Below are 23737 nucleotides of genomic sequence, written 5' to 3' on the forward strand. Positions count from 1 at the left end.
GATCCAGGGCTGGCGGACGTTCCTTTCAAGTCCTTGCTGCTAAGCTATGGAATTCATTGCCTGTCCACATCCGGGCCATTGAGGGGCTCCTCGCTTTCAGGAAGGCGGTAAAAACCTTCCTTTTCCCCTTGGCACCCTAGTTCTGTTGTTGTTGTGTTTTCTTAGTTCAGTCCCCTGGCTTTTGTCCTCGCGCCAGGACGCCCCTTTGCTGGGGCAGCTGCGCGCGTAATAAATCCAGTTAACATAACATAACATAACATAACATGCAACAGCAAATGCTTTAAATCATTACACCATTTTTTTCCTTAAGACACTGGGCAAGGCCCCAGCGTATCAGGGCTAAGCATGCAAAAATACATGCCTAGCCCTGCAAAGCTCGATGCGACATGTTTGTAGCATGCCTCTGAACCTCAACCAACAACCCACAAAGGTCATTCAACAGTCCACACTCTTTCAACCATACACTCAGAAATGACGTCATGGAGACTATGCAAACCAGAGCGTTTTGTGACATCATCAAGGTTGTGAAGCAGCACACAAATGAGACAGTACTATAAAATGTAAGAAACATTTTATTGCTTCATATGACAATGACTGTTCATGGGCAACTTCATGGGTAACATGGCCGGGTGTTTATAGTGACACGGTGTGGAATTCATCATCTCAACAGTACCGAACCCTGAAACAGCACCAGGGGGAACAGGCTGTGACCAGCTAGTCCTACCAGCCACCGGAGCTTGGAATCCATTCCTGGTTTTCAATAAAATCCCTTCAAGTGCTTTCTGGGTAGTACAATAATGTATGGTGACGTTCGCATGAAAACCAAGAAAGGAGAAATAAAAAAGGCATAAGGGTGCCTGGTGGTAGGTCAGAAACAGAAAAGAAGCTTCATGCTAGCCCCCCTACAGGAAACTTGAATCACAATCGGGGCTATTCAAAAAATATTTCGATTTCTAATTGATTGTTCAACATACAAGGCTACCATCGAAGGCACCAGTTACTGACCAGCAGAAGTCAAAAACAAACCAATAAAAAAAGCATTCGCTTTTGCAAGTTATTGGAACAAGATTGCTAACAAGCAAGAAAATGGAAAAGAACAGGTTGGTCAGAATTGATTTAACTCGTAAATGACGGTGCAGTTCTGCAGGCGGGGCGGGGTGCCCAGTTCATCACAGCACTGCCGTGGCTCTCTCAGCAGGCAGGTGACGAGTGGCCACTGAGGGGGCCTGCAGGTGGTTCCGGACCTCCAAGCCTCCAACTGACCCCGTGAAGAAAGGTGAAAGTGCCTGCAGGTGCAAGCCCGGCAAAGACAGCCCCGGATCCCTGCAACAGAACACACAGACAGGTTACATCTCCCACTTCTGGGAAACTCGAGAGCACCAGATGTGCGCCAAGGGGCAGATTTAATTAAATAAATTCCAAAACAAAAAATTCCACAAGTCAGCGATCAGAAAACACTGGAGGGGCACATTTTAAACAAGCAGAGGCAAAGCAATTGGTCTCGCCTGCGACACCTATTGGCTTTGTCTTGCTATGCAGTATGGGTAAAACTAAATTATTTTGTTCCCCCAAGGCATAAAGGAGGTAGTCAGGACGTGAAAGAAAGATTCTTGTGGGGGCAGAAGACTGGCGAGAGGGCATAGTGGAGAATACGAATAATGGAAGGCGGGTGGGCAGGAGGGGCTGGATCATACAGAGGGAGAACAGAGGGTGGACTGGAGGGTCTGAGGGCAATCACCCAGGCAATGGAGGGTGGGAGGAAGGAGGTGTGGAATTGCACATGGACAATTGAGAGAGTGGGGACAGGAGGGGTGGGGAAAGAACAGGGTTGGGACAGGGGGGATGGTATATTCACATGGACAACAGAGGGTGGATAGGCATTAATAGGGACTGAGGGAGTATCAGGGAGGGGGAGAAGTACTCCAGGGAGACAGCTGAAAAACACACACACTCTCATTGTGTGCTCAAACAAAAAAGTAAAAAATAGTGCCAGAAAAAAGAGCAGTGGAAAGACACAAGTAATGTGTTTATTCTCCGGGGGAGGGACAAACACACGAAGAGGAAGGTACCATATTGAAGCGGACGAATATGAAGCAAGCAAACGAGAGTGACAATGAAGCCACCCTATGGTAAGCAATGGCAGCAACTGAGCCCCCCTGTAAGGTAAGACAAGTTCTTACAAGGCTATCAGGGGCAAGGCCTAAAAACGTACGGTATGATCTGGAGCATAAAAAATCTGGAGGTCAATCTACGACACGTTGAGAGAAATATAAAGAAAAAGAAACAAGACTAACCCTAACCTTACTTAAAGACCATTGCGAATCAGTCAGATTTCCATCAACTGCCCCACAAGGCCAGTGTCATCATCTGGATATCCTTCTTCACTCACCATTCATTCTCTTGGGCACAACAAGAGGTGATATGGTGTGATTTTCGCATCGGTCCTTATGACCATTATATGAAAAGGCACAAGCAGAATGACACAAACAAAGGAGACTGCAGTAACCTATTTCGAAACCCAGTCTACTACTATATCTGAAGGATAACTCCTCAGTTGTATGATGGAAAAAGATGAATAACGTGCAGTGCAAATAGCGTGGTGATCTGAAAAGGAGAAGTGAGAGAGAAACCTTTTATTCTGAAAACTCTCACCAACTCACAGATGCGACATTGACCAAATATTTCGCTGCCTATAGAAAAGCGGTCGAGTAGTTTCAGCCTTCACTGGCCTGTAGCCCAGGCTTTCTTCAGGACCTTTATTTATATAAAGCTACTGCATACGTGAAAAAACATCCAAATTAACCAGTGTAGTTATGTGCTTATCATATTACCTGCATATAGGCAGAAGGATTGTCACACCTGAAAAATAAAAATAAAACTAGCAATATATAACGTCCATCTTTTAAGCATACATCATGATCGAATACTTATTGCTCAGTTTAAATTATACAATCATCTCAACGGTCCGTAGATAAAATATAATGAAGTAGAGTACCTCACAGCCTAGGTAACAGGTACACTCACCTGTCCTATATGAGGTATCAGCCCACCTCACCCGGTAAACACTCAGGTGTGTGAGACCCCGCCCTGTAAATAAGATAGACACACTTTAGGGGGGATCAGACTCTTCAAAGTAAGAGATATAATACAGCAATACTTTTCACCTTGTTCTCAAACCCACACGTGCGGCCCGAGCACGTAGCCTCATCCTATGACTAAGCCTCTGACTTTCATAGAGTCTCATGTCAAGAGTATCCTTCGTGTAGATCTCACTTCACAGATTCTGTTGACTGTTCTTTACTACTGATATTGCGCACTCCTCGTACGTATACTGCTAAGTGTATGTTGTATAAAAGTAGCAGTAATCAACAGGCTGCATGCATGTACCCCCTTTAGAAACATATAAAAATTAAAAAAAATATTTTTAATATAATATATTTTTTAAAAGGCCACCTGTCTCCTATCAATGGACAGGCATCTCTGTTGCCAAACCTGAGTACCTTCAGCGTCCCACCCAAAAGTATAGTAGCCGGGTCCATTGTACAAACCCTGAGCTGCTCTTGTAGCGGTATTCACCCTCACCGAGTCTTTACTATAAGTAGAGAAAGAAAGACTCGTTTCAAAAACAGCTAGGTCTTCATCCCCGCGCGCAATCTTACTAACGCTGAAGATACTCAGGTTTGGCAACAGATATATTATTTAAAAAATATTTTTTAATTTTTATATGTTTCTAAAGGGGGTACACGTGTGGGTTTGAGAACAAGGTGAAAAGTATTGTTGTATTATATCTCTTACTTTGAAGAGTCTGATCCCCCCCTAAAGTGTGTCTGTCACCTGAGTTTTTACCGGGTGAGGTGGGCTGATACCTCATATAGGACAGGTGAGTGTACCTGTTACCTAGGCTGTGAGGTACTCTACTTCATTATATTTTATCTACGGACCGTTGAGATGATTGTATAATTTAAACTGAGCAATAAGTATTCGATCATGATGTATGCTTAAAAGATGGACGTTATATATTGCTAGTTTTATTTTTATTTTTCAGGTATGACAATCCTTCTGCCTATATGCAGGTAATATGATAAGCACATAACTACACTGGTTAATTTGGATGTTTTTTCACGTATGCAGTAGCTTTATATAAATAAAGGTCCTGAAGAAAGCCTGGGCTACAGGCCAGTGAAGGCTGAAACTACTCGACCGCTTTTCTATAGGCAGCGAAATATTTGGTCAATGTCGCATCTGCGAGTTTTTACTAGGTTGGTGAGAGTTGTCAGAATAAAAGGTTTCTCTCTCACTTCTCCTTTTCAGATCACCACGCTATTTGCACTGCACTTTATTCATATTTTTCCATCATACAACTGAGGAGTTATCCTTCAGATATAGTAGTAGACTGGGTTTCGAAATATGTTACTGGGGAAACAGCCGTTACAACGCAACTTTTACAACACACTACCATTACAAGGCAACTTTTACAACGCAGGATCCATTACAACGCATGCCTTTACAACGCATGACATTACATAGCAGATGCTATTACAACGCATGCCATTACAACGTAAGTATAGATAAGTATATAATTTTATTTGATCTTTTATTTAATTCATAACATTATTGAATTAATTTAATTAATATTAAAAATAAATAAATATTTTAATTTATGTATTTTTATAAAATAAATTAAATATATGGGGTGTTTGGGTATTTTTAGGGTTCAGGGCTAGGTTTGGGTTATGGGGTACAGGGGTATTTTTAGGGTTCAGGGCTAGGTTTGGGTTATGGGATACAGGGGTATTTTTAGGGTTCAGGGCTAGGTTTGGGTTATGGGGTACAGGGGTATTTTTAGGGTTCAGGGCTAGGTTTGGGTTATGGGGTACAGGGGTATTTTTAGGGCTCAGGGCTAGGTTTGGGTTTTGGGGTACAGGGGTATTTTAAGGGTTTAGTTTAAAAATAGTACTTTATATCAATTAAATAAATTAATTTAAGTAATTTTAATATTAATTTAAAAAAGTTGACTAAAAATTAATTATTAAAAAAATATAAGTAAATATTTATTAATTACATTTAAAAAAAATAATATACTTACCTATACTTACGTTGTAATGGCTTGCGTTGTAATAGCATCTGCTATGCAATGTCATGCGTTGTAAAGGCATGCGTTGTAATGGATCCTGCGTTGTAAAAGTTGCGTGGAATTGGTATGCGTTGTGAAAGTATGCGTTTTAACGTCATACAACCATGTTACTGCAGTCTCCTTTGTTTGTGTCATTCTGCTTGTGCCTTTTCATATAATGGTCATAAGGACCGATGTGAAAATCACACCATATCATCTCTTGTTGTGCCCAAGAGAATGAATGGTGAGTGAAGAAGGATATCCAGATGATGACACTGGCCTTGTGGGGCAGTTGATGGAAATCTGACTGATTCGCAATGGTCTTTAAGTAAGGTTAGGGTTAGTCTTGTTTCTTTTTCTTTATCTTTCTCTCAACGTGTCGTAGATTGACCTCCAGATTTTTCATGTATTAAATAGAGTGAATTTGGGGATTGAATCTGGTGAGGTGGGTAAACTGTCCCTTAGACCCTTGTCCCTTGTGGATGTGTAGATAGTATGATCTGGAGCATCGCATTTGTAGAGTCTGTGATCTGAGACTCTGAGATTTCCACAACTAATTTGCAGATCTGGCTTTCAGGCCTGCGTCACAGCCCATCACAAGACTTTATCACCAGTATCTTTGCATACCGTGGACACTGCTATGATTTGAGCCATGCATACATTTCCCCATCTAGGTGTTAATCACAGAAGCGATACAAAACAGGGCAGACTTTAGTAATAATAGCCCACACGGAGGATTTGTAACCCTGTGTGTTGAGCGTCTTGAGTATATATTCCAATCCTCTCACTTAGTGATTGTGGCATGTGTATCCTGGGCACCCAAAAATAAAAACAATCACAAACCATGCAGACCGACAAGTCACAATAATTTGACTCTAAAGTAGAATGCCCACGGTTTACAGACAGTAGCCAAAAATGAGGGAAGTGTGGTATGGCCATTGGGCTGGTTCCAGCTCGAACGCCTTCATCCTGGTGGACCCCAAGTAGAGCGGGAAGATGGGTAGCAGAGAAGTCCTCTGTCCCAATTCTTTACTGGATGCTTCCACCACTTTCTCTTCCTGTTTTGTCCTGGCGGAGAGGGCACTTGACTGGGTACGTTTTGCTACCACCTGCTGCCCCTCAGTCCACCACCCAATCATTTAAGACTGAATGTTGAGTCAAGGCCAGCTGAAGTCCTAAAGAACTAGAAGAGTGCCTTTTCAGGAATCTATTCTGCAATACAGCTGTACTACTTGCCAAGAAGGCCAACCAATTTTTCCCACGTTGAATCTCATAGGAATGACCAATAAAACACAGTGGTTGTATTCCATATCTGCTATTATAGACCAACAAGGAGCCAGAAATGTGGGCCTGGCATCCCTCCGAGCTAGGAGCCTCCTGCCCTGATCCAAGTATTTGTATGCAAGCTCAGTCTACTGTTAGCATGTGTCCCCCTCTACTGCAGAGTGTATGCACGTGTACTAAGATCAGACTGTGTGAAGGGCTTTGGTATGTTCTTGAGTAGTGGTACTCAAAGTACGGTCGAGCAGCTCGACAGACATCTGGGAACCCTGGTTGCACCAGAGAAAGAGGCTCGGGGTTCGTTTTTGGTTCATTCTGCTAGCCAAGAAGCATCATTTTGTGATTCTGGGCTTTGTTTCTAAAGCTAGTTCGCCATGTTTTATGAGCAAAACTGCCCTAACATAGAACACGCTGAAATGACTCTAGAAACAAAGCCCAGAATAGGAATAGCTATGAAAACGATGTTGCAAAGGCATGTTGTTTATGCCTTTCTGGCAATGGGCTTTGTTTCAACCGGCTGGAAGCGGGCGATGGTTTCCCCCATCCTAAAGAAGCCCTCACTGGACCCAGACAAGCCTGAAAACTATCGGCCTATCTCTTTGCTTCCCTGGCCTACCAAAGTAATGGAGGCCCATGTCAACAAAGTTCTCTCGGCCCACCTCATCCAGTTTAACATCTTGGATCCCACCCAAAATGGCTTCCGTGCTGGTCACAGCACGGAGTCTGCCCTTCTCTCCATGGCTGAACACCTACGCACAGTGACGGATGCGGGGCAGACAGCGGCGCTCGTTTTATTAGATCTGAGCGCCGCGTTCGACACCGTGTCCCATCCTATCCTGTTGCATCGCCTGGAGGAGGTCGGGCTGGGTGGCTCTGCCCTCCAGTGGTTTCGCTCTTTCCTGAACGATCGTTTCTTTAGCGTTGCGCTGCCACCGTACCAGTCCCAATTCCTTCCTCTGAGACAGGGGGTCCCGCAAGGCTCCTCGCTGAGTCCCACGCTTTTCAATCTGTATGTGAGACCGCTGGCTGAGATCGTCAAGCAATGGGACATGACTATGGTCTCGTATGCTGACGATACTCAGCTAGCGGTGACTATCAGCGGGGATGCGGACCGGGATGCCCCCAGGTTTCAGAGTGGACTTAGGGCGGTGGCAAGCTGGATGAAGAACAACTGTCTCCAGCTCAACGCGAAGAAAACCGAGATCATGATCGTTGGCAGGAAGGCGGAACTGTGGGGGGACAAGTGGTGGCCCATTGAACTGGGGCCGGTCCCTCTCGCGGTCACTGAACTTAGGAATCTGGGAGTGTGGATGGATCCCGCTCTCAGTTACGAGGGCCACTCGAAGAAAATCGCGGCCGGCTGTTTTGGCATCTTGCGGTCGCTGAGGCCCATTCTTAAGTTCTTTGACCGTGGTACCAGGCAGCTGATAGTCCAGGCCACGGTATTATCTCGCCTGGACTATGCCAGCTCGCTTTTGGTAGGGACCAACGTGGCGGAGACTACCCGCCTTCAACGAGTGCAGAATGCCGCGGCTAGAGCCATTGTAGGCTTACCCCGAAGGAGCTCTGTCTCAGGAGTCTTGAGATCCTTGCATTGGCTCCCCATTAAATCACGCATCCAGTTCAAGGTGTTGTGCTTGGCGTTTAAGATCTTGAGGGGAGTAGGTCCGCCAATTCTTGCTGACCTCCTGTCGTGGTATGTTCCTTCCCGCGCTTTGAGATCGGGAAGCCAAGCGCTCGCGGTGGTCCCCCGATACAGGTTGTGTCGGGCTGGTGGTCGCTCTTTTCGGGTGAGGGCGGCTGAACTCTGGAATTCCCTCCCAGTGGACTTGCGGCTACTGACTGACCTCTTGGCCTTTCGCAAAGCTCTGAAAACGTTTCTTTTTTAACCCCTTCCATGCTCATGACGGAACGGTTCCGTCATGAGCGTCGGTTGAGCTGTGCTCATGACGGAACCGTTTCGTCATAAGCCGATAGGCTCATTAGAACCTTCAGCACAGCGCGAAATTTTGCGCCGCGCTGAAGGGGTTAAATAGATCTTTTATCTGTGTTGTGTTTCTGCTATCTGTTGCACATTGCCTGCCATGCGCCAGGACGCCCCTTAGCTGGGGCAGCTGTGCGCAATACAAAAGTGCATAACATAACATAACATAACAGTTCCTCAGGCTTAGTTTAGAGGACAGTGGAGAAGCATAAAAAAGGCAAGGAAACTGATCATGAGCACAGTGGGGCAGGGTCAGTGAGAGAGGTCAGGCAGCCAGTTAAAATGAACAAAATGTTCTGTATCTATTTTTGGTCTTATAACCTAACAGAACGTAAACTTTACAAAAAAAGATTTGAAAGAAATAATTTACTAGAAATCTTTGGGAAATGTTTTTTGTTGGGGTTTTTTCCATACCCATAATCTACCACCCTACTCTGTCTCCTTGAGAATGCCACCTCACTAATGTGGCCCTTGGGCACATACCAAACTGAAGGTTTTGGCCCCAGAGAAAATGTTTGTGAGTACCCATGTTCTGGAGTCTATGCAGGTGTGCTTAGAGCAGAGTAGGTAACGGAATCTACTATATTCTATAGTCTATATAGGTGTTCCGAGATCAGAGTAGGTCCTTGAATCGGTTTGGTTATAAGAGTGTATGCAGGTGTACTGAGACCAGAGTCTGTTGTGGAAACTGTTAGTTTCTGAATTGTATGTCATGGGATCTTATGTTCTAGAGTGTATGCATGTGTAGCGACTGTCATGGAATTTGTTCGGTACTAGAATGTATGAGTGCAAGTGTACTGAGGTCAGACTGTGTTGCGAACTCTGCTAGAGTCTATCCAGGTGTACTGAGAATGGACAGTGTTATGATACACGTTATGATCCAGAAAGCATTCAGGTACTGAGATCAGTCTTTTGTGGAATGAGCTATGTTCTAGAGCAGAAGCAGTTGAAATGACATCAGACTTCCGTGGAATCCGTTATGCTCTACAGTCAATGCAGGTGTTATGAGATCCGACTGTGCCATGGAATCTTTTATGTTCTAGAGTCTAGGCATGTGAAATGAGATTAAACAGTGCCGCGGAATCTGTTAGGTTCTAGAGCGCATGAGGTGTAATGAGATCACACTGCGCCACAGAATCGGTTATTTTCTAGAGCGCATGTAGGTGTAATGAGATCATACAGTGTTGCAGAGTCTGTTATGTTCTAGAGCGCATGCAGATGTACTGAGATCGTACTGTGTTGAGGTATACATGATGTTCTAGAGCGCATGCAGTTGTAATGAGATCAGACTGTACCACGGAATCTGTTATGTTCTAGAACCCATGTAGTAGTGATGGGAGCAGACTGTGCCTTGAAATCTGTTATGTTCTAGAGATGAGATCGTACTGTGTTGAGGTATGTTGAGGTATCCTTTATGTTCCAGAGTGCATGCAGGGGTAATGAGATAAGACTGTGCCACGGAATCTGCTATGTTCTAGAGCTCATGCAGGTGTAATGAGATCAGACTATGCCGTGGAATCTGTTGTGTTCTAGATTGCACGTAGGTGTAATGAGATCAGACTGTGCTGCAGAATTTTTTAGATCCTAGTACGCATGCAGGTGTGCTGACATCGGACTGTGCTGAGGTATCCGTTATGTTCTAGAGCGCATGCATGTGTAATGTAATCATACTGTGCCATGGAATCTGTTATGTTCTAGAGCGCATGCAGGTGTAATGAGATCAGACTGTGTTGTGGAATCTGTGATGTTCTAGAGCACATGCAGGTGTACTGAGATTGAACTATGTTGACGTATCCGTTATGTTCTAGAGCTCATGCAGGTGTAATGAGATCAGACTGTGCCAGAGAATCTGTTATGTTCTAGAGTGTATGCAGGTGAAATGAGATCAGACTGTGCCACGGAATCTGTTATGTTCTAGAGCGCTTGCAGGTGTAATGAGATCAGACTGTGCCACGGTTTCTGTTATGTTCTAGAGCGCATGCAGTTGTAATGAAATCAAACTGTGTCGCAGAATCTGTTTTATTCTCGAGTCTATGCAGGTGTACTGAGATTGGACTGTGTCGACGTATCCGTTGTGTTCTGGAACGCATGCAGGTCTAAAGAGATCAAACTGTGTTGTGGAATCTGTTATGTTCCTGAGCGCATGCAGGTGAAATTAGATCATGTTTTGTCGTAGAATCTATTATGTTCTAGGGCGCATGAAGGTGAAATTAGATCAGACTGTGTAGCAGTATCTGGTATGTTCTATAGCGCATGAAGATGAAATGAAATAAGACTGTGTTGTGGAATCTGTTATATTCTAGAGCACATGCAGGTGTACTGAGATCGGACTGTGTTGAGGTATCCATTATGTTCTAGAGTGCATGCAGGTGTAATGAGATCAGACTGTGCCACAGAATCGGTTATGTTCAAGTGCGCATGCAGGTGAAATGAGATCAGACTGTGCTGCGGAATCGGTTATGTTCTAGAGTGTATTCAGGTGTACTGAGATCGGACTGTGTTGAGGTTTCTGTTATGTTCTAGAGAGCATGCAGGTGTAATGAGATCAGACAGTGCCATGGAATCTGTTATTTTCTAGAGCGCATGCAGGTGTAATGAGCTCAGACTGTGCCACGGTATCTGTTATGTTCTAGAGCGCATGCAGGTGTACTGAGATCGTACTGTATTGACGTAGCTGTTGTGTTCTGGAGCGCATGCAGATGTAATGAGATTGGACTGTGTTAAGGAATCTGTTATGTTCCAGGGAGCATGCAGGTGAAATTAGATCATGCTCTGTCGCGGAATCTGTTATGTTCTAGGGCGCATGAAGGTGAAATGAGATCAGACTGTAGCAGAATCTGTTATGTTCTAGACAGCACGCAGGTGTAATGAGATCAGACTGAGTCGCAGAATCTGTTAGGTACTAGAGCGCATGCAGGTGAAATGAGATCAGACTGTCACAGAATGTTATGTTCTAGAGCGCATGCAGGTGTAATGAGATCAGACTGTGCTGCGGAATCTGTAATGTTCTAGAGCAGGGTCTCCAAACCGGTCCTGGAGGGCCGGATCCATGCCAGATTTTTAAAATAACTACATGTATCTCAATGGGGATATCCAAAAAATATGGCATGGATATGGCACTCCAGGACCGGTTTGGAGACACCTGTTCTAGAGTGTATGCAGGTGTACTGAGATCGGACTGTGATGAGGTTTCTGTTATGTTCTAGAGCGCATGCAGGTGTACAGAGATCAGACTGTGTTTTGGAATCCGTTACGTTCTAGAGCGCATGCAGGTGTAATGAGATCAGACTGTGCCACGGAATCTGTTATGTTCTAGAGTGTATGCAGGTGTAATGAGATCAGACTGTGTCACGGAATCTGTTATGTTCTAGAGTGTATGCAGGTGTACTGAGATCGGACTGTGATTAGGTTTCCTTTATGTTCTAGAGAGCATGCAGGTGTAATGAGCTCAGACTGTGTCACAGTATCGGTTATGTTCTAGAGCGCATGCAGTTGTAATGAGATCAGACTGTGTCGCGGAATCGGTTATGCTCTCGATTCTATGCAAATGTACTAAGATCAGACTGTGTCGATGTATCCGTTATGTTCTGGAGCCCATGCAGGTGTAATGAGATCGGACTGTGTTGTGGAATCGGTTATGTTCCAGGGGGCATGCAGGTAAAATTAGATTATGCTGTGTCGAGGAATCTATTATGCTCTAGGGCGCATGAAGGTGAAATGAGAGCAGACCGTGTCGCAGATTTTGTTATGTTTTAGAGCGCATGCAGGTGAAATTAGGTCAGACTGTGCCGCGGATTCTGTTATGTTCTAGAGCACAGGTAGATGTAATGAGATCAAATTGTGTCATAGAATCTGTTACGTTCTGGAGCGCAAGAAGGTGAATTGAGACCAGACTGTGTCGCAGAATCTGTTATGTTGTAGAGTGCAAGCCGGTGTAATGAGTTCAGACTGTGCCGCAGACTCTTATGTTCTAGAGCGCATAAAGGTGTAATGAGATCAGACTGTGTCACAGACTCTTATGTTCTAGAGCACCTGAAGGTGTAATGAGATCAGACTGTGTCGCAGACTCTTATGTTCTAGAGCACCTGAAGGTGTAATGAGATCAGACTGTGTCGCAGAATCTGTTATGTTCTATAACGCATGAAGGTGAATTGAGACCAGACTGTGTCGCAGAATCTGTTATGTTGTAGAGCGCATGAAAGTGTAATGAGATAAGACTGTCGCAGACTCTTATGTTCTAGAGCACATGCAGGTGTAATGAGATCAGACTGTGTCGCAGAATCTGTTATGTTCTAGAGCGCATGTAGGTGTAATGAAATCAGACTGTGTCACGGATACTGTTATGTTCTAGAGCGCATGCAGTTGTAATGAGATCAGACTGTGTCGCAGAATCTGTTATGTTCTAGATTCTATGTAGGTGTACTAAAATCAGATAGTGTCGACGTATCCGTTGTGTTCTGGGGCCCATGCAGGTGTAATGAGATCGGACAGTGTTGTGGAATCTGTTATGTTCTAGAGCGCATGCAGATGTAATTAGATCATGCTGTGTCGCCGAATCTATTATGTTCTAGGGCGCATGAAGGTGAAATGAGATCAGACTGTGTCGCAGAGTCTGTTATGTTCTAGAGCGCATGATGGTTAATTAAGACCAGACTGTGTCGCAGAATCTGTTATGTTGTATAGCCCAAGCAGGTGTAATGAGTTCACACTGTGTGGCAGAATCTGTTATGTTATTGAGCACATGAAGGTGTTATAAGATCAGACTGTGTCGCAGAGTTTGTTATGTTATTGAGCGTATGAAGGTGAAATGAGATCAGACTGTGTCGCAGAATCTGTTATGTTCGAGAGCGCATGAAGGTGAAATGAGATCAGACTGTGTCGCAGAATCTGTTATGTTCGAGAGCGCATGAAGGTGAAATGAGATCAGACTGTGTCGCAGAATCTGTTATGTTCTAGAGCGCATGATGGTTAATTAAGACCAGACTGTGTCGCAGAATCTGTTATGTTGTATAGCCCAAGCAGGTGTAATGAGTTCACACTGTGTGGCAGAATCTGTTATGTTATTGAGCACATGAAGGTGTTATAAGATCAGACTGTGTCGCAGAGTTTGTTATGTTATTGAGCGTATGAAGGTGAAATGAGATCAGACTGTGTCGCAGAATCTGTTATGTTCGAGAGCGCATGAAGGTGAAATGAGATCAGACTGTGTCGCAGAATCTGTTATGTTCGAGAGCGCATGAAGGTGAAATGAGATCAGACTGTGTCGCAGAATCTGTTATGTTCTAGAGCGCATGATGGTTAATTAAGACCAGACTGTGCCGCAGATTCTGTTATGTTCTAGAGCGCATGATGGTTAATTAAGACCAGACTGTGTCGCAGAATCTGTTATGTTCGAGAGCGCATGCAGGTGTAATGAGATCACACTGTGTGGCAGAATCTTTTATGTTCGAGAGCGCATGCAGGTGTAATGAGATCAAACTGTGCCACAGAATCTGTTATGTTCTAGAGCGCATGAAGGTGTAATGAGATCAGACAGTGTTGCGGAATCTGTTATGTTCTAGAGCGCATGAAGGTGTAATGAGATCAGACTGTGTTGCGGAATCTGTTATGTTCTAGAGCGCATGCATGTGTCATGAAATCAGACTGTCGCAGAATCTGTTATGTTCTAGAGCGCATGAAGGTGTAATGAGCTCAGACTGTGTCGCGAAATCTGTTTTGTTCTAGAGCGCATGAAGGTGTAATGAGCTCAGACTGTGTCGCAGAATCTGTTTTGTTCGAGAGCGCATGAAGGTGAAAAGGGACACCGTGAAATTGGAAGACTCGGAAGGTGCATACGAAGGGGCCATACGTATTATAGTAATGTTTCACTTTCTGTAGCTAAGGATTGTTGGATTTTTGTATATGAACTGGAAACACTATACGTAAGTTCATATCATTTTATGAAAAAAGGGTAGATAGCAAGACAGTTGTGGGAATATTTGTTGGTGGAACAAAGTAGTTGAATTTGGTAAGAGTATTCGTGGTAACGCACTTTCGTAGAACAGTTACTTTGTTGATTGGTTACCTGAAAATCCATGAAACGCTGCACCCCGGCTGCCGCTGCTTAGATAAGGGGAGTGAATACGGATTCAGACTTGGATCAGGCAGCAATGTTACCCTTTGGACAGAGGCGAGCACATGCTGCCATCACTACTTTACCACCAAAAACAAGAAAAGGAAACAAGCATTTGCAATGCAATAGGTCTCGCATTAGGAAACTTTGAGCTATTAGTCTTGTAAATGATTTTTTTTTATTTATGTGTTGGTTTTGAAAATAGCTAAATTAATAGCTTTGTCATTTACAATGACAATAGTTATAACTTTCGCAAATGTGACACCTATAGCATTTGTAATGCAACATGTTTTGTATTTACGTGACTTAGATGTATTGATATTACAAATAACAATGGCTTTTAATTTTTTAAAATAATTAATACTTGAATAAAAGTGATTGTAATTTATAATGGCAATAGCTTAAACTTTTGTAAAGAACTTTTGTGAAGATTATGTTAAGTGTATTTTATTGTGACGAAAATCCAAGAACAGAAGTGAAATATTAACATCTTTTTGTGACATTTGTAATAAAGGTTGAAACATTGAGAAAATATATTTGAACCAGTTGTTGTTGAATGGTTGCACAGATTGATGATGTGATGGCGCGGAGTGATGTTGTGGTGGCGACGAGTGATGCTGTGGTGTTTAGTGATGCTGTGGTAGCGCATAGTGATGTTGTGGTGCCCCTGAGTGATGCTGTGGTGGTGCTGAGTGATGCTGTGGTGGTGCTGAGTGGTGCTGTGGTGGTGCTGAGTGATGCTGTGATAGTGTTGAGTGGTGCTGAGTGATGATGTGGTGGTGCTGAGAGATGCAGTGGTGGTGCTTATGGTGGTGCTGAGTGGTGCTGCTGAGTGATGCTGTGGTGGTGCTGAGTGGTGTTGTGTTGGTGCTGAGTGATGCTGTGGTGGTGCTGAGTGATAATGTGGTGGTGCTGAGTGATAATGTGGTGGTGCTGAGTGGTGCAGTGGTGGTGCCGAGTGGTGCTGTGGTGGTGCCGAGTGGTGCTGTGGTGGTGCTGAGTGGTGCTATGGTGGTGCTGAGTGATGATGTGGTGGTGCTGAGTGATGCTGTGGTGGTGCTGTGGTGGTGCGTAGTGATAATGTGGTGGTGCTGAGTGATAATGTGGTGGTGCTGAGTGGTGGTGCTGAGTGGTGCTGTGGTGCTGTGGTGGTGCTGAGTGATAATGTGGTGGTGCTGAGTGTTGCTGTGGTTGTGCTGAGTGTTGCTGTGGTGGTGCTGAGTGGTGCTGTGGTGGTGCTGAGTGATGCTGTGGTGGTGCTGAGTGGTGCTGTGGTGGTGAGTGATGCTGTGGTGCTGAGTGATGCTGTGGCGGTGCTGAGTGATAATGTGGCGGTGCTGAGTGATAATGTGGCGGTGCTGAGTGATAATGTGGTGGTGCTGAGTGATAATGTGGTGGTGCTGTGGTAGTGCTGAGTGATAATGTGGTGGTGCTGTGGTAGTGCTGAGTGGTGCTGTGGTGATGCTGAGTGATGCTGGGGTGCTGCTGAGTGATGCTGGGGTGGTGCGGGGTGGTGCTGGTTGATGCTGGCGTGGTGCTGTGGTGGTGCTGAGTGATAATGTGATGGTACTGTGGTGGTGCGGAGTGATGCTGTGGTGGTGCTGAGTGTTGCTGTGGTGGTGCTGAGTGGTTCTGTGGTGGTGCTGAGTGGTGCTGTGGTGGTGCTGAGTGGTGCTGTGGTGGTGCTGAGTGGTGCTGAGTGGTGCTGTGGTGGTGCTGAGTGGTGCTGTGGTGGTGAGTGATGCTGTGGTGCTGAGTGATGCTGTGGCGGTGCTGAGTGATAATGTGGCGGTGCTGAGTGATAATGTGGCGGTGCTGAGTGATAATGTGGTGGTGCTGAGTGATAATGTGGTGGTGCTGTGGTAGTGCTGAGTGGTGCTGTGGTGATGCTGAGTGATGCTGGGGTGCTGCTGAGTGATGCTGGGGTGGTGCGGGGTGGTGCTGGTTGATGCTGGCGTGGTGCTGTGGTGGTGCTGAGTGATAATGTGATGGTACTGTGGTGGTGCGGAGTGATGCTGTGGTGGTGCTGAGTGTTGCTGTGGTGGTGCTGAGTGGTGCTGTGGTGGTGCTGAGTGGTGCTGTGGTGGTCCTGAGTGATGATGTGGTGGTGCTGAGTGGTGCTGTGCTGGCGCTGAGTGATAATGTGGTGGTGCTGAATGATGCTGTGGTGGTGCTGAGTGGTGCTGTGGTGGTGTTGAGTGGTGATGAGTGGTGGTGCTGAGTGGTGCTGCTGAGTGATGCTGGGGTGGCGCTGAGTGATGCTGAGTGGTGCTGTGGTGGATCGGAGTGATAATGTGGTGGTGCTAAGTGGTGCTGTGGTGGTGCTGAGTGATAATGTGGTGGTGCGGAGTGATGCTGTGGTGGTGCTGAGGTGGTGCTGAGTGATGCTGTAGTGGTGCTGAGTGATAATGTGGTGGTGTGGAGAGATAATGTGGTGGTGCTGAATGGTGCTGTGGTGGTGCTGAGTGGTGCTGTGGTACTGCTGAGTGGTGCTGTTGTGGCGCTGAGTGATAATGTGGTGGTGCTGAGTGGTGCTGCTGAGTGGTGCTGTGGTGGTGCTGAGTGATAATGTGGTGGTGCTGAGTGGTGCGGTGGTGGTGCTGAGTGGTGCGGTGGTGGTGCTGTGGTTGTGCTGTGGTGGTGCTGAGTGGTGCTGTGGTGGTGCTGAGTGATGCTGTGGTTGTGCTGAGTGATAATGTGGTGGTGCTCCGTGGTGCAGAGGTGTGCTGTGGTGGTGCTGAGTGATGCCGTGGTGGTGCTGAGTGATGCCGTGGTGGTGCTGAGGTGGTGCTGAGTGATGCTGTGGTGATGCTGAGGTGGCGCTGAGTTATTGTGTGGTGGTGCGGTGGTGGTGCTGAGTGATGCTGTGGTGGTGCTGAGTAATGCTGAGTGGTGCTGTGGTGGTGCTGAGTGTTGCTGTGATGCCTAGCAGAAGATGACTGGGAATAAAAGAGATGCCGCAGGCTGGTAAGAGAGGTGTCAAAATAGCCTGGTTACGGAAGAATAAGTGTGTGAAATATAGTCAATGGAGGGCTGGGAGAGAAACATGAAAAAAAAGCGCCTGCAAAATGAAATTAAAAGCGGCCGGGAAATCCTCTCGGCAGTGCCCGTAGTGTAGTATTAGTGCATGAAATATAGTCAATGGAGGGCTGGGAGAGAAACATGAAAAAAAAAGTGGCCGCGAAATGAAATTAAAAGCCCTTCTTGGGCTCTTGATTTCCCACTGATCTGGCTGCCCCTTCATCATCTATACCAGGCCTGATCACCGAATCCTTATATATGATATATTCTCGCAGGTAGTTGGAAATGTTGTTTGCTAGAGAACATGAAATCCTGAAAGGCAACCTCTATCATAACAGGAAGTCCATGGGCGTAGCACCGCCTTCTCTCGGCTGCGGCTTTGCTGACGTGCATGATACAAACAGGGCTGTGTTTACTGGCTGTCTGATCTCCGGTGTGCACACAATACAAATAGTGTTGTATTTACGATCTCTGTGTCTGGGGACACCAAGAACATGAAATAAATGGTGACATGTGTATAGTCTGAGCGAATGACTGAGCTTAAAAAAAACACAAAGAGTAAACCAGAATATTGATCAGCCTTGTCTGTGTTTGGTAGCGTGTTCTGTCCCAGAAGAAGCCTTGTTGCGTGGAGCCCAGTACTGGGACACACTGCCCTAGGAGCCTTCCTGTGCCAGCAGATGATCGAACTGAGGCTCCAATTGTGTTTTGGGCGACGTGCTCAATGGTTGTGACCCGTTCCTAGGTTACAGAGCAGCTGGAGCAAGCCAGAGGAATCTGGTCACGTGACAGCCTAGCGCCAGCCAGTAAGAGAAAAGTGTTTTAAATAATGGCCGTGACATCAGGCTGCCTCTGTGTGCTTCGCTCTGGGGTCAATGGCAGCATTGTATTCCTATAAAACATTTTGGGATTTTTGAGAAAACTGTTTTCTTACAGCATAAATAAATAAAACTACAATTTCCAGAATGCAACTACCGTAACTAAAACTACCTGGCAAACAGAGGGTGTCGGACAAGAGGCCACGTGGCAGTTATGGTAATGCTGAGCAGAACCCAAAATAGGTTTAAGTAGGAATATCTTTGCGTCCTGTGGAGTTATTCGCAGTTAAAAAAAGCCCTATACATTTTTTTTTTTAAAGTAAAAGAGTCAAAATATTAGTTCAAAAAAGCGAACAAAAGGATGGAATGGATGAAGACACAGCTTTGTAGTGGGCACAAGTGACCACAAGCACAAGAGAGCGCTTGTTCAGGCTGTGGCTGTATTGCTGATAAGCATGCAGGTCGGAGCTCGGTCCTGGCCTTTCTAAAGGCGGAGAGGGTCAGGTTTCAGCTTTTGGCTCGACCTAAATGCTCAAGGGGCTTGAATAATGAAACCCGAACCCGAGGGCACAAAACAAGCTCTTGGCATTGCTGTGGAGGGTCGGGGTGGGAGCGCATTGGCGGGGGAGCAGCAGCCTTTGATGTACGAGCGAGTGGGAGGGAACACCATATGGGGTGTGATTGAGCAGTGAGGCCAATCGCGCGCTGGGGAAGCCTCGCGCTTGAGTACCGCACATGCATTGGGGAGAATCCTCCCTTGTTTCAAGAGTTTGTTTTGCCTACTATACTCTCGCAGAACAACGCATGCGCGTCCCTACAGCGAGACCTAAACAGAACTAGCTCTTTCCCAATCTTGACTCTTTTCAAAGAGTACTACATGTAGCTGCGCTAACAGTCCACACCGGCTCTCAGAATGTATCACCCCCACTAGTTTCCGCTGTCTGCTTTTGACCTAGACCGGCATCCATCCCTCTGCCTTTTGGTCACGTTTGTGCTTTATAAACCAGACATATACACACTAACTGGTTGTGTGTACTTTTGGCAGTTCCCTGGGTATTTTTCAATAGGGCTCTAACTATAATACAACTTTACTTTTAGTTGCATTTAGTGTATCTCACGAATTGGTTCTTTAAAGTATGGTGCTGAATCGAGTACCCATGTTTCATTCGCTTTGAAGCCTGAATAGTTCTAATATAATCCCCATGAGACCAGTGGCAAGTGCACACAGTCCTAGCTTTTTGGCCACCTACTACTGCATCCTGGGAGCTATTTGCCCACAGCCAGCTGCATCCTGGTAGTTGTATTTATGAATGTCCCGTTCTTGGAAAGGGGTGACTACAGGTCTTAAAATGTGCAGTTAGATAAAAAGCCACACGGCTGCCTCAACTCGCCACAATTAGCGCAGATCAACTTTGCAGCTTTGTTAGTTTTTCATCATGTTTGATTCAACAGTCATTTTATGTATACATATCCCTTTTCATTTTATGTATACATACCCCATTTCATGTATACATACACCTTTTCATTTTATGCATACATACCCCTTTTCATTTCATGTATACATATACCCCCTTTCAATGCATGTATTTGTATTGTATGCATACATACCCCTTTTCATTTTATGCATACATGCTCCTTTTCATGTTATGTATACATACCCCCCTTTTCATTTTATGTATACATACCCCTTTTCATTTTTTGTATACATACCCCCCTTTTCATTTTATGTATACATACTCCTTTTCATTTTATGTATACATACCCCTATCAATTTTATTTATACATACCCCTATTCATTTTATGCACACATACGCCTTTTTAATTTTATGTATAGATATACCCCTTTTCATTTTATGTATACATTTACCCCTTTTCATTTTATATATACATATGCCCCTTTTCATTTTATGCATACATAACCCTTTTCATTGTATGCATACATAGCCCCTTTCATTTTATGCAAACATACCCCCTTTCATTTTATGCATACATACCCTTTTTCATTATATGTATACATACCCCATTTCATTTTATGTATATATACCACTTTTCATTTTAAGTATACATATAACCCTTTTCTTTTAATGTGTACATACCCCTTTTCAATTTATGTATAAATACTGTACCCTTTTTCATTTTATGTATACATATACCCCATTTCCATGCATGCATACATACCCCCTTTAATTTTATGTATACATACCCTTTTTCATTTTTTGTATACATACCTCTTTTTATTTTATGCATACATACCCCTTTTCATTTTATGTATACATATACCCCTTTTTGTTTTATGTATACATACCCCATTTCATGTTATGTATACATACCCCTTTTCATTTTAAGTACACATATAACCCTTTTCTTTTTATGTGTACATACCCCTTTTCATTTTATGTATAAATACCCCTTTTTCATTTCATGTATACATATACCCCAATTCCATGCATGTATACATACCCCCTTTAATTTTTTGTATACATACCTCTTTTTATTTTATGCATACATACCCCTTATCATTTAATGTATACATATACCCCTTTTTATTTTATGTATGCATATACCCCTTTTCATTTTATGTATACATACCACTATTTATTTTAATTAAACATTCCCATTTTCATTTTATGTATACATACCCCTGTTCATTTTATTTATACATATCCCTATTCGTTTTATGTATACATACCCCTATTCAATTTATGTATACATACCTCTATTCATTTTATGTAACCATACCCCTTTTTCATTTTAAGTATACATATATACCTTTTCATTTTATGTATATATACCCCTTTTCATTTTATGCATACATACCCCTTTTCATTTTATGCATAGATACCCCCTTTCATTTTATGCATACATACCAGTTTTCATTTTATGTATACATACCCCTTTTCTAGTGCGGGCCGACAGCTAGTTCCATGCATGGACGCAAATTAATGAAATCCAGGGATAGCGGAAGTTACATTACATGCCCTTTGACCTCCACTTTCACTCGCACAGACATACCCACAGGGCTCTAAGTGAGCCGGGTCTCACCGGTGCTGAGCACCATCAGTTTTTTAAAGGGGGCCTTGAAACGGGTCTCTATCGGGCTGTTTTGTGCCCAGGCACAAGCGGTCCGTTTTTTTTCCGGACAGCAGTGACAGCAGGCACATTGGTGTGCGCTGCTCACACTGCTCACTTCTCACTAGTGGAGACGTTACAGCATGACGTCATGCCAGGTGAGCGTTGTAGGGAGAGGGAAATCATTTTAAGAGTCATCTTCGCTCTGTATTTCCTTCTCTTTTTCAAACTCAGGAGCAGCAACATCGTCGTGGTGTCTGCGAGGCTTTAAGAGAAAGCATTTTCAATATTATATGCAAGCCTATTTAGCTGACAACCAATGATAAATCTAATAGTTCTGACGTTTTGTAGGTATGATGTTTCTAGTTGTATCATATATCTGGATGCAATGACCGAAACACCAAAATACAAGTCAGGCGGCACAGTATGCTTAGCATATATTTTTAGCTTATGTGTTATTAAGCCACGCCCTTAATATGAACGGCCACGCCCCTTTGAGAGACCCCCAGCTCTTTCATTCCACTTAGAGCCCTGCTTACACATACACAAAAATTCACACATATACACTCTTACACAAAAACACACCCAAAAGCACGCACACAACATACATTTAAAATTCTTTTTTACTTACCTCCGCTGCCATGGAAGGGCATATTCTAACTTATTGTACTCCATTTTTATTACACTATTAGTGAACAATATTTTTTATTTATTCACTATTCGTGTAATGAAAATTGATAGAAAATAAAAGGAGTGGACCCCCAGCTGCCCCGTGTTCTGCACTGAATTTGCCACCTCTGAGGCAAGGGGTCGCAAAGGCAGTGATTGGAGTAGCAAAGGGCAAGCTAGGGGTCGCAGCTGTCATCAGAACCACATGGCCTTATCTAGAGTGCAGCGGAAAGGGTACTCCGACATACAATGGCGCCCACCTCTGAGAAAAACTTTAGGCCCCGGCAGAGGCGGCTCTAGGCTCTTGGTGGCCCTGGGCAGGGAACGTAGGTAGGGGTCCCTGGAAGAGGGGTCCGTGTGGGGCGGAGCGAGAGGCCAGTGAAGAGGGGGGAGGGTCAAGGTGTTTGGAAGTGGAACATAGCCGGAGTCCGCCAAATCCCTGCCAGGGGCCGCCACACAAATATGTATCCATCCTCAGAGGATTATTATATTAAGGATATATATTGGCGTGGCGGCCCCTGGGATTGGGAGCCCTGTGCAGGTGCACAGCTTGCACATGCCTAAGGCCGCCCCTGGCCCCGGAAATAATTCTTCTACAAATTAAGCACGACCTGCAAGGGAATGGCTGGGCGATATATTTCTGCGTGAACTGGTCTCCCGGTCGCGGGTCACAATTAGGTGAATTTGCACAATGTGAAATGCTGCTGGCGTAACTTACATTTCACAAAGGCGTACCCCAGATGCTTGGTTCTAGCTAAAGAGAACTACAGATACATGCATAAATATATAAAACAATAAATAAATACACAAGGCCCATCATTCTTACGACTGGGGCATGTACCGGGTCAGGAGTCCGGTCATATTACGGCATCATGCGTCAAGAAACCCGAAGGAACGCGCAGAATGCGTGAATGTCTCCATCTCTGAAACAGGCTCTTTGTAAAGAGGCCGCCTCCGGCGAGGCGTGGCACGGGCACCCCCTGTGCGTAAGAAGGGGCTCTCCAGACAGACCAGACTCCAAGGAATGAAGGCATGAGACACGCTGCACACTGCCCCGTTCAATGGTGTCTCTGTGTCAGGGAACAAAGCCTCCTTTGTGGGTACTCGCCCCCGAGGAGTCACGGGCCTGACACACAGCACCGAGCCCGCGACCTCACTGGAACGGCAGAGACTGCACCAGCGCCCATTACTTCACTGTCAGGGGCGGTGGACAGACGTCACCCCACACGTGACCATCACTGTCCTGGCAGGAGAAGAGGGGGCGACTCGAGGGAGAGAGGGGAGACGGAACTGGGGTGGAAATAAACGAGAGTGTGTCTGAGATGGCGCGGAAGAGTAATGACGCACAAGATGAAATAAGGAGAAGAGGAGAACAAGCATTTACAATGCAATGGTTTTGCCTTTGTTAAAGTTAGAGCTATTGGCATTGCTCTTGACATTATTTTTATTTATGTTTTTTGTAAACATAAATAAATAATCTTTAAAAGATGTCGGTATTTGTCTAACAAGGTTCCTTTTAAAGTTAAACTGACTGCTTGGAGCTAAGGAGTGGGTGTTCCCCATTGAAGGCGATTCACTTCTGCGGTTCTGGGGAGAAGCCGTTCAATTACTGGTTGCAGGGCACCATTTATGTATTTTGTCAGTTATGTTTCTGCTGCATGCAATGCTTA

General features: G+C 44.8%; 1 protein-coding gene across 1 annotated transcript in view; it reads right to left on the minus strand.

The window, feature by feature from the left end:
• Window positions 1-559: 559 nt before the first annotated feature.
• The window catches only part of TRIM44 (tripartite motif containing 44), a 511513-nt gene continuing 488335 nt past the window's right edge, over window positions 560-23737 (minus strand). The window contains exon 6 of the mRNA XM_086959538.1: window positions 560-1323. The gene's annotated coding sequence lies outside the window, so the exon portion shown is untranslated. The remainder of the gene's footprint in view (window positions 1324-23737) is intronic.

The sequence above is a fragment of the Lissotriton vulgaris genome, chromosome 2_2 (assembly GCF_964263255.1).
Source record: "Lissotriton vulgaris chromosome 2_2, aLisVul1.2, whole genome shotgun sequence".
Taxonomy (NCBI): Eukaryota; Metazoa; Chordata; class Amphibia; order Caudata; family Salamandridae; genus Lissotriton; species Lissotriton vulgaris.